Source organism: Diospyros lotus, unplaced genomic scaffold, assembly GCF_014633365.1.
Source record: "Diospyros lotus cultivar Yz01 unplaced genomic scaffold, ASM1463336v1 superscaf1, whole genome shotgun sequence".
Classification (NCBI taxonomy): domain Eukaryota; kingdom Viridiplantae; phylum Streptophyta; class Magnoliopsida; order Ericales; family Ebenaceae; genus Diospyros; species Diospyros lotus.
The window spans coordinates 2,176,159-2,187,713 of record NW_026267104.1 but is presented as its reverse complement, the minus strand read 5'-3'; the positions used below and the strand labels follow the sequence as shown (position 1 = coordinate 2,187,713).

Sequence of the window (11,555 nt, the reverse complement as noted above, 5' to 3'; positions counted from 1 at the left end):
ACTGAGATTTTAAATAAGAAGTGACACTATAAACTTCATTAAAGTAGTCATCCGACCATCATTAACACATAGGAACGGAGTAGCGAAATAGGCAAGCTGTTCTTGTGGAATCAGAGTAGTGGAGATGGAGAAGGCCAAAGAATACAGTAAACCCTTTTACGAAACAAAGCAGACAAGGATAAATTAGGAAAAACGTGTGTGCGTTGAATCGGGGAAGCTCAAAGGATGTGTATGGGGAAGAAGTGTTGAATGCACGCGTTTAATGAGAGAGCATAATAGGCCATGAGATGAGCGCGTTAAATAGACACACTTAATGACAGGATATTCACTCATGAAATCAAACATGTGTGCACGAGCTTACTGTTGTCATGACAAGAACTTAAAATAATATTTTTTAATAATTTAGATATTAAATGTTGACATTTTGTACTTCAGGGGCTAAATGTCATATTTTTTAATTGTTAGTGATCTCTACGTGTATTAAACCTAATATTTTCAAACAATAATACATGTAAAATATACATATTTTCTTCTACTTTATATGTAGAACATTGGTTTTTGAACCATTGAGGTAGTGCAAATAGTCCACTGTCCACATCTGGGACTTTGGATTACCCTAAGGTTGTGAGTTAGAATTTGCCTCCGTGTTGGTTGCGATAATCTATGTCTATTTCAAAGGGCTAGAGCCCTAGGCTTCAGCTCGCAACTCACTTATGCGTACACTTTGGGTTGAGGTGAGGTGGATCGTGAGTTTTAAAGTAAGGTGGGATGTGTTGGGTCGAAGGTAGGGTTGTAATAGAATTAAGCCGACCTGAACTTCATTGAGTCCAATCTTGTCTTGGCAAGCTAGTTTCTAGGCTCAAGCTCGACTAGCACAGGCTCAGGCTTGCCAAAAAATAACTACAAAAGATGAGGCTATAATGCCATGGTAGTAAAAAGGTAAGGGGTGTGCAACAATGATGAGTGGTGGCAGAGAGGGAGGAAGGTGTGCATCTGTGAGAGGTAATAGTAGACAGCGCTTCAAAGAGGCTGCGACAATAGTGCTCCACATATATTTCAGATTCGTTCTCTCGCCTTTTGCTTTGCCTCATAGCTGATCTTTTGACAACCGCACTATGTCGATTGCCCTATTTTCATCTCTAACGTTGACTTGAATAGCCTTTTGCGTCTCAAACAACCTTTATTTCTCCTTTCTCGTTTTTCTTTGCAAGAATTTGGCTGAATCCCTTCTTCCCATTCATCCGATTAATTTTATTTCCTTTTGCTATATTACTTTATTATATATATGTATATTACATTATGTTAAATGATCAAATTAATATATATAATAATTTTAAAATTATTCAATTTAATTATATTATTATAATAATTTAAAAATTGATAACTTTATATTAAATAATATATTTATAAACGAATTTATTCATGAATATTCACAAATTTTAATTAAACATGGTTACAAACTTTTAATTGAGCCTATTAGCATTCACACTATTAGCATTCACAAATTTTTAATCGAACATATTCATGAATTTTAATGAATCAAATTTTACTGAATTCAATATTGACTAGTTTATTAATCGAGATTCAAAGTTAGGCTTCAACTCGATTCATTTACTTTAATAAATAAACTCAAAAGAATTTTTGTTAAGCCAAATATTGAGGCGTTTGGTTATAAAAAAAAAAAACATTGAGCTGCTTGTGAATGGCTAGGGTCATTTGCGACCCTAGCCGAAGGCTAACTGCGTTGTGAAAAGCCCTTGAGTTTTTTATAATAATAAAAAAGCCCTTTTTGTCCATTCTAAGTGTCCTTACATTTGGGCAAGGTGGGCCATGCAACAATGCGAGCTGACCATCCCTGTAATAAATCCCATCCCAAGTCTTCTGATGAATTAGTAGTTTTAAACCACGAATGGCCCGGCCCTCTCAGCAGCAAAGAAAATCAAGCAAAAGGCCAATGCATGAGCAACAATTTAATCTCTCTAATTTAACAATTTTGGTATAAGTTGTTGAATTCATTATGTATATATATATATATATATGTATATGTATGATCAGTCAGATGCTAATATTCCGCCAAAGGAAAAGGATTGGAAGAAGAAATCAATCGATCCCTGTAATATCACCTGTCAACTGTACCTATCACCAATTTACAGTCTACTCTCTTGTTCTTTACGGATTCCTCGAATTCACCTCAAAGAAGGATGCTATCAGATCAGAGTTCTTCAAACTGCTTCAGCTATCACAAAAAAAAAAAAAAAAAAAAAAAAATCCCAATGTAAGGGGAGGATTCAGAGAAGCAAACAACATACAGAGTCATTGTCCCACCAATTCTAGTTCACCACTATAACTAATATTTTGCTAGAACCTTGCTTCCATTCCATCAATTCTCTTTTCAAGAACCACTATTAGTTTTCTTCTCAAATAATCAAACCGTCTCAATTATATGTTTCATGCATCATTTTTTCAATAGGCGCCCAATCCATCCCTTTCAAGAATAATATCTTCTCATTCATCTTTTCTTCTATAGCAGCAGATCTTAGATAAAATTAAAAGAAGCAAATGAGTAAAAAAAATATATGTTGATGCAAATCATAAACCATATAAACTATACCAGAAAGGAATCAAGAAATAGTATGAAGTGATATGATCCAATCCATCATTAGAATAACAGCCTTAGTTTCTCTTGTGATGTTCAAGAAAACTCCACTATTCTTCAACTTCTCCACTTTTGTTATTGCTTAATTTTTCTTTCTTTTCTTTATAAATCTCCAACCCCCAGATATGCAAGGTCCATCTGTCCTTTTGATTCCATTGATAATCACAGTACCTACAAACATGTTACACATCGTATTACCACATTCACACCCTAAATCATTTTCTGACAGCTCAAGAATTCAAACTACATTTTCTTTTTTGGCTCGCAGAAGAAAACTACTTTATTTCACCTGGAAGTTTAAACACACAACAGACCTATATATTAAAATCCAGGAGGCAAGTTACATATTGTACCGATTGGTTTCCAAATTATAATATGTATGGCGAGCAAGCACTAGCATGTACATGCACAAGGAGAGGGATGTATATATGCCACACCAGGAAATGATGTTTATTCTGTTTTTACCTAGATTCAGGGATGCTATCAGTACTTGGCAGCTGAAGATGTATTTACTTCATGGACCTCATTGCTAGTGTTCGGCTCATTCATTGTCTCTTTGTCTTCCATGCTTCCATCAACAATGTTAGGCAAGTTCAAGTTTTCCGCATTATCAACCGCCACGAGCAAATTTAAGTTCCTCATTATCAGCCTGCGACTCACTTGTTCATACACTTTAAGCTGTGACGAGGTGGACTGTGAGTTTTAAAGTAAGGTGGGACGTGCTGGGCTGAAGGTAGGGTTGTAATGGAATTGTGCCAAGCCAAACTTTGTTGAGTCCAAACTCAACTTAGCGAGCTAGTTTCTAGGCTCAGGCTTACCAAAGAAAAACCACAAAAGAGGAGACTATGAGGCCATGGTAGCAAAAAGGTAAGGGGTGTGTAGCAACGATGAGTAGTGGCATAGAGGGAGAAAGGTGTGCAGTTGTGGGTGGCGATAATAGACAATGCTTTAGAGAGACGACAATGATAATGCTCCACATATATTTCAGATATGCTCTCTCGCCTTCTGCTTTGCCTCATTGCCGATCTTTTAACAGTCGCACTACGTCGATTGCCTTATCTTCATCTCTGACATTGACTTCAATAGCCTTTCGCATCTCAAACAACCTTTATTTCTGCTCTCTCATTTTTCATTGCAAGAATTTGGCCAAATCCCCTTCTTCTTGTCCATCTGATTTTTTGTATGATTATTTAAATTTTTTATTATTTTAATTATATCTCTAATTTTACATTTTTGAATCAATTTAATTCTTGTTCTTTGATTTTTTTTTTTGTGGTAATTTGAACTTTTTATTCTTTCGATTATACCCTTGTAGTTCACTTTTTTAGTCAATTTAACCTTTATACTTTGATGTGAACAGAGTGTGGCACATAATTTATTATTTCATTTTACTTTTTTTTATACATGAAAGTACATAAATTAAATTGATTCGAAAATACAAATGTAAGGGTGTAATCGAAATAACAAGTTCGAGTTGTCACAAGAAGCTAAATTATTAAAAAATTAAATTTAAAGATGTAATTAAAATAACCAAAAGTTCAAAGAACCCCACTAAAAAAGACTAAGAGTACAAGAACAGAAAAATATAAATCTAAGAACCCAGATTTAATTATCGCGTGGTGAGAATAAGAAAGAAATTAGGAAGAATGAAAAATCAGCATTAAAGATTAGTTATTATCTATTTCTTCATATATATGTAAATTATTTTATTTTATTAACTCATCCTTTAATATATATTTGAGGGAATTCCCTGTGAACACAAGCAGAAGTATCGGCTCCATTTGTACAGAAATAGAAATATCGGCTCTGTTCCATTGCAAGAAAAAATTTATTTCACTTGAGATATAATTTTCTACCTAAACCTTCAATAGCCATTTATGCGCTTTGTCTGATCTTCTATAATTGACTTCATCCTATACTTAGAGACAACACTAGGGTTGGCAATGGTTAAGTTTGGTTTTAATTTTTGCTAAAATTATAACCAAATCAAAATTAAAATACTAAAATCAAAATCAAACCAAACTTAAAACACTAAAACTAAAACCAAACTATTAATCTATTGGTTTTAAAAATTAAAAACCATAATCAAACCATTCAATTTCGATTTTAACCATAATTTTTTTAGTTTGATCCATACCAACAAATAAAGACAAACTCTTGCAAATAGCATTCATAAAAACTTGTTAATCTGCATGCACTACATTATGCTTTTCACAGTTGTGGCAACTAACAATAACATTATACAAATATATATCTAACTATTAGATGAAAATCCTAACATTAACTCATACTTTTGGCTTTAAATTGACGGTGCCTCCTAAATTGCAATAATTTAATTTATTTATACATCTAAGTGACAAACACAAACACAAACACACCCACAATATATATTAATATTTGATCAAAAAAATCGATGCAAGCGCAGAGGAAGGAAACAGAAAGTTCTATCTTCCAATTCATTGCAGTAAGGGGAAAAAGAATCAAAACAGAGGAGTAAAGAAAGAAATAGCAAACACAAACACATTCTTAAACATTGTAGATTTACATAAAAATATAGAATGGAAGTCAGATTTAGATTTAGGCATTTGCGCATCAATCAGACCAAAATAATAAATCAAGTCAGAAACCCTAATTTGTGAGTTGTCGAGAGAGAGAGAGAAAAAGAGAGAGGGAGACCTTGCTGTCGGCATATAGAGATAAATTGCATAAGGCAATTCAAGTGTGATGCTCAGAAAACGAAGGTCCATGACTCCCAATTCGCCTGGTCGACGCTTCTTGTGTTTCTATTATTGTTCTCAAAACTGTATTTGTATTATAGAGAGGGCAAGGGAGGGCGAGATAGGTAGCGAGCAAGAGAGAGGGCGAGCAACAGAAAAAATTGAGAGAGAAGGGGAGAGTGAAAAGGGTTTGCTATTGTTTGCAGGAGGGGGCGGATCGAGAGCAAGAAAGAGGCAGAGAACGAGGGCGAGCGAAAGCAATAGAGGCAGAGAGCGAGGGCGAGCGCAAGCATGAGGGGCCGAGCCCTAGCAAGAGCAAGAGAGAGCCAACAAGGGCGAGCGAAAGCAAGACTACAAGAGAGAGGCAGAGAACGAGTGCGAGCGCGAGTGGACGAGCAAGAGAGAAGAGGTAGTGAGGGTGAGAGAGAGCAAGAGTGAGGTTAAGAGAGGAAGGAGAAGAGAAGGGTTTGCAAGTGAGCTGGGGTGGGGTGGTGTGGGTTTGCAAGTGGGCTCGGCTAGGCTGGGTTTCGCAGCCGCCCCTTTAATATATAATATATTATATATATATTTTATATATATATTTATATATTCGGTTCGGTTTGATTTGGTTTGGTTTGATTCGGTTTGATTATCCACACAACAGTTTGGTTTCGATTTGGGTTTTGGTTTGATTTTAGTGAAAACCATAACCAAACCATACTCATTGAAACAGTGTTTGGTTTTTTTCTAAACCAAATCATTACTCAATCAAATGATCTTTAACCATATTGACTAGTTCGATTTCGATTCGATTCCTCATAATTTCAGTTATAATTGCCATCCCTAGACAACAATATAACAACTACCAATATATATATATATATATATATTTTGTAAATAGACCACCAATGTATGTATAGACTTTCCCTTGCCACCTCTGGCTCATCTTTGGTTTCCCTTACCACGTTGGCTCCTGTGTCTTTCCGTGCCCTCACGCCTACAGCTGTAATTTGTGACTACACTTGTCCCTCCTCGTTACAAGGATAAACATATATAAATTTAAGAACCCAAATTTTATTACCCTCGGCAGGCATAGTTCAACAATTGGGAGTGAGCAGCTCTTAAAGAAGATAGACTATAACCGCTCTATATAACCGGTGAGAGATCCTATGTTTAATCTTTGATCGTTGGATTTTGTAACTAATCTCATCTCCCCGTATGTGAGGCTGATGGGGAAGGGCCTTTGAGCTGAGAGATTTTACCTTTTTAAAAACTCAAATTTTATTATCTTGCGGTGAATAAGGAAAAAATTAGGAAGAATGAAAAATTACCTTTAAAGATTAGTTATTATCTCTTTCTTTGTATATATATAAATTATTTGATTTTATTAACTCATCCTTTAATATATATTTGAGGGAATTCCCTGTTAACAGAAGTAGAAGCATCGGCTCCGTTCCATTGCAAGATAAAGCTTGTTTCAGATTTGCCCATGTGCTGTGCAGCAGTTTGCCTGAAGGCTTACCACTGGATCGAGGAGAAGAAGGAAGTATGTATTGGAAACATTAACTTAAGAGTTTAGCCAATAAATTTTTCTAATTAGTCATCACTTAATATGATAATAACTATAAGAGAATTGTAGAGAGCCATAATATTTTGGCTTAATATGTATTACGAAAGCTTTTCAATAATTAAAAAATATTACATTTGATTTTTGAAATATAAAATATCAACATTCATATCTAAAATATCAAAAAATATTATTTTAAGTGCTTAGCGTAATTAAGAGTAAACAAAATATCATCTTACATTAAGAAAAAACGTCAATAAGATATATCAAATTAAGTTTACTACAAAAATATAACATTTCATTCTTTAATAATTAAAAAAATTTAACGTTGAGTCCTGGATATGAAAATAAGGCCAAATTTAATAAAAAAAAAAAATACATAAACTTCATAAAAAGACATAAAAACTTCATAAAAGACATAAATCTCATAAAAAAGACTTAAAAATATTCAAAAATACCTAAATTTCATAAAAAGATCTAAAAATTTCATAAAAGACCTAAATTTCATAAAAAAAATCTAAATATTTCATAAAAAAGGCATAAATTTATTTTAAAAAATTATATTTCATAAAAGATCTAAAAATTTCACTAATTTTTTTTTTAAAAAAAGATGCACGGAGATCTAGAGATTATGAATTGCAAAAATTGGAGCCGAACCTAAATGGAGTACACAAACTGTGAATCAAGGTGTCAGACAATTTGTGAATCAAAGACATAAATTTAATAAAATCTTGTGAATTATTAACTTGAAAATAAATACTGTAAATCATTAACCTGTCAACAAAAATCTCGGAATCAACAAAAACTGTCAAACTGTCGATGGATTACACACAACTGAGGTCTTAAACTTCATTAAACTCATAAATTTTATTCACTCTCAAACAAGACATCCAACCCTTATTAACACACAACACACGCGAACGGAGCAGTGGAATAGGCAAACTATTCTTGTGGAATCAGAGCAGTGGAAACGGAGGAGACCAAAGGATGCGGTAAACCCTTTTACTAAACGAAGCAGACAAGGATGAACTAAGCGCACCATGCCAACTAGAATATGTATTTGGCCTGACAAATATCATTATCCTCTGCGAAATGATCTCACCATGCGAACTACAAACGGCTGGAGGCTGCTGCTGCAGACAGAGAGCAAATTAAGCGCGTAAATGAGCCAACTGACGAGCTTCAGAGCTAGTGGGAGACCCACTGTAGTGGCTAAGAAGAAGCCCGTAATGCCAAAGAGCGTGGCAATGGTCTCGAGCACCCGGGCGGCGTTGGGGTTCTCGGGCGCGATGTTGGTGGCGACGAAGACCGCGGACAAGGCAAGAATCAGCAAGAGGCACAGCGAGTGGAAGCTCAAAGGGTCTTCGGTGCGAGTCTGCGTGGCCATTTCGGCCGCTACTCCCAAGCAGAAGGTTATCGTAAGCTTCGTCCAGTTCAGCCAGCGATCAATAGCACGAGGCCCTGGCCCTGCCGCCAGGGGAATTTCAGGATCCGGAGCCGGAGGGTCGGCAGTAGCAGTGGAATTCATGATGAATTATTAAGAACATTGAAGAAGCTAAACGCTACAAGGCCTGTAAATAGGACCAAAAAATATATTTACATTAAATTCAATTCATGGTGATAGTCAAGGAACGATAGTGACCAGGACCAGGGATTGTAACAATCCCTGCAGGTTTTTGAACCATTGAAGTAGTGCAAATGCTCCACTGTCCGCGTTTGGGAGTTTTGTCCGCATTTGGGAGTTTGGATTAGCCTAAGGTTGTGGGTTAGAGTTTGACTTCATGCAAATTGCGATAGTTTGTGTCTATTTTAAGGGACTAGGGCCCAGGCTTTAGCCCGTGACTCACTTGTTCGTACACTTTGGGCTGAGGCGAGGTGGATTGTGAGTTTTAAAGTAAGGTAGGACGTGTTGGGCTAAAGATAGGGTTGTAATAGAATTGAGCTGAGTCGAATTTTGTTGAATACAAGCTTGTCTTGGTGAGCTAGTTTTTAGGCTCAAGTCGATAGGCACAAGCTTAAGCTTGCCAAAAAATAACCACAAAAGATGAGGTTAGGCCATGGTAACAATAAGGTAAGGGGTGTGCAATAACAATGAATGGTGGCAGAGAAGGACGAAAGTGTGCAGCTGTGGGTGGCAACAATGGACAGTGCTTCAGAGAGGCAACGACGATAATGCTCCACATATATTTGAAATCTACTCTTTCGCCTTCTGTTCTGCCTCATTGCCGATCTTTTTACAACTGTACTACGACGATTGCCCTATCTTCATCTTTGACGTTGACTTGAATATTCTTTCACTTCTCAAAGAGTCTTTATTTTTCTTTTCTCGTTTTCCATTGCAAGAATTTGGTCGAATCTCCTTCTTTTTGTTCATTTGATTCATTTTATTTCCTTTTGCTATTTTGCTTTATTATATATATGTATACTACATTATGTTAAATGATCAAATTAATATATATAATAATTTTGAAAATATTCAATTTAAATATATTATTAATAACTTTATATTGAATAATATATTTATAAATGAATTTATTCATTAACTATTTGCAAGTTTTAATTAAACATGTTTACAAACTTCGAATTAAGCCTATTAGCATTCATGAACCTTTAATCGAACATATTCATGAGTTTTAACAAATCAAACTTTATTAAATTCAATTGAAATTCAAAATTCACTTAAACTCGAGTCATTTACTTTAACAAATGAACTCGAAACAATTTTTGTTGAGCCAAACATTAAGCTACTTATGAATGGTTGGGGTCATTTGTGACCCTAGTCGAAGACTGACTGTGTTGAGAGAACTCCAGAGTTTTCCACAATAAAAAAAAAGAAGAAGCCCTTTTTGTCCATTCTAATTAAGTGTCCTTACATTTGGGCAAGGTGGGCTATGCAACAATGCGAGCTGACCATCCCTGTAGGGGTGGCAATTCGGGTTGGTGAGTCGTAATCGTGTCATGTCGAGACACACGTATAACATGTATCAAGCTAATCCGAACATGACCCGTTTAATAATCGTGTCAAATTCCTTAAAGTCGAACACGACACGTTTATTAAACGTGTAACACGACATGATCCCGTTTAACTAAACGTGTCGTGTCACCTGTTAACCTGTTTAACCCGTTTAATTTAAACGAGTCATGTTGTGTTACCTGTAAAATGTGTTATTTAGTTTTAAACGTGTTATTTCGTATATAATTGTGTTAACGTGTTCAGATCAACCCACTAACCCTTTTAATTAAACGTGTCATTTCGTATATGATCGTGTTAACGTGTTTGGGTCAACCCGTTAACATGTTTAATTAAACGTGTCATTTCGTGTCTAAACAGGTTAGACGGGTTGACCCGCCTAACACACGAAAATAATCGTGTCATAAACAGATTGACCCGTTTATGACCCGAACCTAATTAACCCTAATCCTATTCCGCTTAACTCCGTGTTGTGTCGTGTCGTGTAATCGAGTCGTGTACAAAATTACCAACCCTACATCCCTGTGATAAATCTCATCCCAAATCTTCCGATCAATTAGTACTTTTAAACCACCAGTGGCCCGGCCCTCTCAACAGCAAAGAAAATCAAGCATGAACAACAATTTAATCTCTCTAATTTAACAATTTTGGTATAAGTTGTTGAATTCATTATGTACATATATATGTATATGTATATGTATGTAACTACATACATACTGATATAATTAAAAAAGAGTACAATTAATGGATTAAAACACCATACTCAAGAAATGGAAGCTGGAGCATGATCAGTCAGATGCCAATATTCTGCCAAAGGATTGGAAGAAGAATTCAATCGATCCCTGTAATATCATCTGTCAACTGTACCTATCACCAATTTACAGTCTACTCTCTTATTCTTTACGGAATTCTCGAATTCACCTCAAAGAAGGATGTTATCAGATCAGAGTGCTTCAAACTGCTTCAGCTGTCACCAAAAAAAAAAAAAAAAAAAAAAACACCAATGTAAGGGGAGGATTCAGAGAAGCAAGCAACATACAGTCATTATCCCACCGTTGCATGAATTCTAGTTCACCACTCATTTCTATCTATATATAGTCTTATCTTTTATAAGGGGCACTTATAACTAATATTTTGCTAGAACCTTGCTTCCATTCCATCCTTTCTCCTTTCAACAACTTCTATTAGTTTTCTTGATCATCTCAATTATGTTTCATGCATCATTTTTTCGATAGGACCCAATCCAACCCTTTTAAGAATAACATCATTCTCATTTGTATAGCAACACATCTAAGATAAAATTAAAAGAAACAAATGAGTAAAAAATATATATGTTCATGCAAATCATAAGCCATCTAAACTGTACCAGAAAGGAATCCAGAAACAGTATGAAGTGATATGATCCAATCCATCAGAATAACAACCTTAGTTTCTCTTGTGATGTTCAAGAAAACTCCACTATTCTGCAACTTCTCCACTTTTGTTATTGCTTAATTTTTCTTTCTTTTCTTATAAATCTCCAATCCCCAGATATGCAAGGTCCATCTTTGCTTTTGATTCCATTGATAATCACAGTACCTTCAAACATGTTATACATCAAATTACCACATTCACACCCTAAATCATTTTCTGACAGCTCAAGAATCCAAACTACATTTTCTTTTT

At 35.3% G+C, this 11,555-nt stretch overlaps 1 protein-coding gene across 4 annotated transcripts in view; it reads right to left on the bottom strand.

The window, feature by feature from the left end:
* Positions 1–2,127: 2,127 nt before the first annotated feature.
* Positions 2,128–11,555, bottom strand: part of LOC127793036 (protein GLUTELIN PRECURSOR ACCUMULATION 3-like) — a 77,457-nt gene continuing 68,029 nt past the window's right edge. Inside the window, exon 12 of one of the 4 annotated variants that reach the window (XM_052323794.1) lies at positions 2,128–2,190. The gene's annotated coding sequence lies outside the window, so the exon portion shown is untranslated. Of the gene's footprint in view, positions 2,191–2,799; positions 2,828–11,446; positions 11,469–11,555 lie in introns of those variants that run through there. The other 3 variants (XM_052323792.1, XM_052323799.1, XM_052323798.1) reach the window with 3 other exon arrangements.